Below are 5,665 nucleotides of genomic sequence, written 5' to 3'. Positions count from 1 at the left end.
CACCGAGGTTGATGACGACAAAATAAAGGCATTGATCAAGTCAAACCCATGTTACATGACATGAGAGATTGCAACAACATTGAACATCCATCATTCAAGCATTCACGACCACCTGAAGAAGCTGGGATACCTAAGCAAGCTCAATATTTGGGTTCCACATGAACTCAAAGAAGTTCATTTGACGGTGCATATAAACATCTGCAATATGCTCATTAAACGTGAGGAAAATGATCCTTTTTTGAAATGATTGATAATTGGTGATGAGAAGTGGATTGTTTACAACAATGTGGTGTGCAAACGGTCTTGGTCCCGACGTGATGATTCGCCTCAAACGACATCGAAAGCAGACATTCATCAGAGGAAGGTTATGCTCTCAGTCTGGTGGGATTTTAAAGGTTTCGTGTTTTTTGAGCTCCTACCAAGGAACCAAACCATCAATTTGAATGTGTACTGTTGGCAATTGGACAGTTTGAACGAATCCATCATCCAGAAATGTCCAGAGCTTGTTAACGGTAAAGGAGTTGTGTTGTATCGCGACAATGTGAGACCACACACAAGTTTGACCACCCGTCAAAAATTATTGGAGCTTGGATGGGATGTGTTGCCACATCCACCATACTTGCCTGACCTTGTGCCATCAGACTTCCACTTGTTTCGCTCTCTTCAAAACTCCTTACGTGGTATAACGTTCAATTCAGATGAGGCTGTAAATCAGCACCTTGTTCAGTTTTTCACCGATAAAGACAGGTCCTCCTATGAATGAGGAATTACGAAGCTCACTGAAAGATGGCAAAGGTTATCGAACAAAATGGGCAATATATCATTGATTGGTCTTTGTTCTTTGTATAAATAAATGATCTTTGAAAAACATAGACAAAATATGTCATGACTTTTCCAACAACCCAATAATATTAGTTAGGATACAGGTTAACTTGCTGGAATAGACTGCAGTGGCTTAATCCAGATAGACTTCAGTTCTCTTTCATGTTCCAGTTCAAGAATATAAGCAGTCTAGAGTTGAAATTCTTGCTTCAGGTATTCATAACTCAGACTCTGGCTTATTGCTCCACTGACCCCTAAGACAGTGCTTCTCAAACTGCTGGTCTGTGGCCCACCCAATGTTCTCGTCTGCATGTTCAAAGATAGTTCACCGCAACAGCCATTGAATCAGTGTTCCAGTCATAGGGGAGGAGGGAAAGGAAATATTGGAGGACCTCCTCTTCATTTAAGGGTTCATCCTCGAAGTTGTACATATCCCTTCCATTCACACCCCCTTAGCCAGAACTTAGCCATATGACCATACCCAAAAGGGGCTAGACGATATAGTCTTCATTCTGGGAAATATCTTCCCAGCTGAAATTTGGGAATTCTATTACTAAACAGAATTAGGGGTCAGCTGTAGTCATTGCCACAGAGGAAAAATGATACTTGTGTTGGCTACGATGATTTTGAGGTGCCTATTAGACATCTCACTGGAGCTCTTGAGTAGGTAGTTGAATAGATATGTATGGAACTAAAGTTCCATCATAAAGGTAGATATAAATTTAAAGCCAACAGAATATAGATAGTATTTGAATCTTTGGGACTGGATAAGATCACTTAAAGAGATAGTAAAGACAAATAAATCCCAGGACTGAGACCTGGGGTACTGCAATATTTAGAGCTCTGGTTCAGAGAGAGGAATCAACAGAGAAGACTGAGAAGGAGCATCCAGTGAAAGAAGAAAACCATGTGATGGCTCAGTGGTGTCCAATTCTAATAAGTCAAACCATGGGACAGAGAATTGAAAATTTTGGCAAAAAGGATTCAATGGTGAACTTGATGAAAGATATTTTGGTGGAGTAATGAGGAAGAAAACCCAATTGGAGTAGTTAAGGAAAAGAATTGGGGGTAAAAAGGAGAGCCAAAGTATAAGCAACTCTTTAGAGTTTTACAATGAATGGGAGCAGAGAAATGGGGCAGTAACTTGAGTGGGATAGGGTCTGGAGTGAGACAGAGAGGTTTTTATTGTTATTTTATTGAGATGTAAGAGAAGAGTATCTACAGAATTGTACGGGGATACCCATAGAGCCCCCTCCACTTCCCCGCAGTAATATCAACACTTTGTTGGCATCAGAAGCACTATAATGTTTGAGAGGAAGACCAATTGACATCTGCATGTTTTTTCCAAGGCTCCCTCAATCCCACCTTTTTACTCTCTCCCTACACTCATGGCTTTGCTATGATAATTGGCCTTAGAGACTATTACGATAAATCCTGTCATGTCCTATACCTGTTTATATCAGCATCCACCAGAAATCCAAGACCTCAGGTCATCACTCAACCACCCCCTTAAACTGATTCAATATCACACCCTTCCTCATGTCCCGAACCTCCTAAACTCAAGGGCCATCATCAGCAAAAACTTCAACCTTTTCTCTGAACCTGGCACCTCCTCAATGGCACTGACCCTCCCATTGCCCTTTTAAATGGAAGCTGTTTTCTTTTCCAGACTATATAACCAAAGAATGTCAGTATAGAATGAGCTTCTTCCCAGTTTCTCATTTTGGCTGCCAGGCTATCTCTCCTAAAACTCTCCCATTTTTTGAAAGCTTATTCTGACAGTGTATTCCACATGCTACCCTATCTTTTGCAGTCATCTATAGACCTTGGATCAGTCCTGATTCCTTGAAGATTTTAGCACTGGACTTTCTGCTTGACTTTTCAGCACTCTTCCTATCATGATTCTTGGTGATATCAGTATCCAAGTAGATAATCCTTCCAATATTCAGTCCCCTGACCCCTCCTCCAATGAACTTGTTTTCCATACAACTACAGCCATCCACTCCCACTAGCATATTCTAGATGTGTAATTTCTACCTTTATTGCTTGTATAGTCCTAAAAGAATCTTTTACAACTACATACTGTCTTGCACATTTTTTTCTTTTAAGAACTGAAATGCGAAGCAATCTTAATGCTCTCTCTTAAAAAGGTTTATATGTGTCCCTCCCACTTCAAACACTCAACTAACCATACTATTGGTGTCATTTAATTATATTGTCTCTATTTGGCGAAAATAAACAAGGAAGCAGAAGGGGGTCTAAGCCTTGACTTGTACCTTTTCACCTACTTAACTTGGCTCCATCTGTAAGCAAACCAAGTGGAAGCTCTACCCCAGATTCAAAACTAGCTCCGTTTATTTTAATATAATACAATCTTTGGGTAAAGCCACTAGCGACAGCAAGATCACAATGCAGAAACTACAAGAGACTTTGCAAGACTTACAGACAAAACTGGATAGCTCCAAAGCATTATGATGACTACAACCCCAGCTGCTGTCCAGAGTGCCAGAATCAGTGTGATTAAACAGCCTGGAAAATATAAGATTTGATAAAACTAAGTTGAAGCACTTTACTGAATAAGTCTTGTAAATTTTATCCAACATCTCTTGAAAAGTTTAGAATTCCTGCATAATACTCAAGTTGCTTTTAAAAGAATCAAGGTCATAATTTATATGGCATCTGTTTGGAATTCAGAATATCCCAACATAGGCCAAAATGTCCTGTTTCTAACTCTCAACTTCAGCCTTTACAAAAATAAGCATAAAATGAGGTAAGACAGATTGGAAGTGTCTTGATTATTCACTATAGGGGACTTGCCCAAAACCAGAATTCAGTTGATCTCTTTGATACTCAGGAGAATAGTAAGGTTTTGCTTGGGTGAAAGTAAGCCTTTCTTTTGTAAAGTGTACTGTTCTCAGGCAGATCACTTGGGAAGGGTACCTGTGAAAGCTGAGGAGCTAGACATTGATTCCCTTAAATATATCCATGTAAGGCAAAACTAACCTTTGCTCTGAGAAGCCAGGATAGTGTCACCCTTGGGTGTGTGTGTGTGTGTGTGTGTGTGTGTGTGTGTGTGTGTGTGTGTGTGTGGCAGGGAAGGGAGTGTCTGTGTGGGATTATTACCAAAGTCCTATTGCTTTTATTCTCTGATCATCTGTTATATCTGTTTATTTCTCTGAATCTTCATGGCTACTATCTTGGACATGCTACTTCTAATTCTTGATAACTGTAATTAGTTCTGAATTGCTCTCCCCACATTCACTAGTTTTATTCCTCTAACTGCCCGCTTTATTTCCCCTAGTTAGTGTCTGTATTTCCTTTAGGAACTCAATTATCCTAACCTGAAGAAGCATCCTTGACCTTCTATGTTAAATACTCCTATTATACAGTCTCATAAAACTAGGTATCTCCTTTTAATAAAGTTGTAATTTTACATTTATCTGTGTGATTTTGTTTCCCCAGAGGAAGTAAAATTTACAAAGGCAGGGAATGTATTTTTCTTTATTCACAGTTATATTCCTAGTGACTAGCACAATCCTATGTAACAAACACTTGGAGGAAATATAGAGTGAACAAATGAATGAATGGTTTTTAAATTGTAAGAGGAACCTGTTTCTAAATTGAGATCTTACATGAAAATTGATATATAAAGCAGGTAACAGTAAAACCACTCTGATTTCGAGAAGGGAGATACATGCAGGAGACCCAGAGCCTGCCTGTTTTAACCACCTGCTCATTCTCTTTCCTCATAGGCTGACACACCACCAGAGAAACTTAGGGCTCCATGACACATAATTTGAAAATAATTGGCCTACATCAAGAAGTTCTTGGGCTGGCTGAGTGGCTCAGTTGGTTAAGAGCAAAAGCTCTGAGCAACAGGGTTGCCGGTTCGATTCCCACACGGGCCAGTGAGCTGCATCCTAGCTGAGCTGCCGCTGAGCTGCGAACAGGTGGCAGGATGGCTCAGCTGGTGAGAGGACGTACTCCTAATAACAAGGTTGTCGGTTCAACTCCCACATGGGATGGTAGGCTATGCCCCCCCACAACTAAGACTGAACATGGCACCTTGAGCTGAGCGGCCGGGAGCTGCCGTCGGGCAGCTGGATGGTAACTGGACTTGGAGCAGAGCTAGCTGTGCCCTCCACAACTAAGACTGAAGGACAACAACTTGGCTGTTCCCGTTGCCCAATTCCCCAACACTGTTCCCCTTCCCCTATTCCCCAATAAAATATTTAAAAAAAAAGTTCTCAAACTTTTTGTTCTCAGAACTCCTTTACACATTTAAAATCCAAAGACCCCCAAAAGTTTTTTCTTGTTGATTATATCTATAGGTTACTCTATTAGAAATGAAAACTAATAAGCTATGAAAAATACATTCCTTAAAAGTGACTAATAAATCCATTAAATTTTAACATAAGTGCATATTTTAATGAAAAATTACTATATTTCCAAATAAAAATTTAGTAAAGACATTGGTATTGCTTTACCTTTTTGTAAATCTATTATAAATCTGCATTCAATCTGTAACATTGTCACATGTCAAAGAGCCTCTCAAAAATTCCACTGTATACTTGTGACAGAGAATGAATAAAGCAAGTAACATTTTTCATGAAAATGTTTTGAACTCCTGGGTCCGATGACAGGGTCTCAAAGACTGTCAGCACATTTTGAGAACTGTCATAGATTTAAAGGTCCATTCTATCTCGTACTGATACTCTGATTTAATTTCTGAGATGTTTTGAAGATTATATTATCAAAATACTAACAAAGAATGTGAAGCGATAATAGGTAGAAAAATGTTGAATTGAAAAAAAAAGGAATAATAAAATAGTGGTTTTTATTA

The 5,665-nt window shown here is 39.3% G+C and overlaps 1 long non-coding RNA gene across 1 annotated transcript in view; it reads right to left on the bottom strand.

Moving 5' to 3' along the window:
* Positions 1–712: 712 nt before the first annotated feature.
* LOC109381798 (uncharacterized) overlaps positions 713–5,665 on the bottom strand; it is a 16,975-nt gene continuing 12,022 nt past the window's right edge. The window contains exons 2-3 of the long non-coding RNA XR_002123813.1: positions 3,266–3,351; positions 713–753 (exon numbers count right to left, since the gene is read on the bottom strand). This is a non-coding gene — a long non-coding RNA (uncharacterized LOC109381798). The remainder of the gene's footprint in view (positions 754–3,265; positions 3,352–5,665) is intronic.

The sequence above is a fragment of the Hipposideros armiger genome, unplaced genomic scaffold (genome assembly GCF_001890085.2).
Source record: "Hipposideros armiger isolate ML-2016 unplaced genomic scaffold, ASM189008v1 scaffold_53, whole genome shotgun sequence".
NCBI classification, from domain to species: Eukaryota; Metazoa; Chordata; class Mammalia; order Chiroptera; family Hipposideridae; genus Hipposideros; species Hipposideros armiger.
The sequence above is the reverse complement of the archived record's forward strand: the minus strand, read 5'-3'. Positions and strand labels throughout refer to the sequence as shown.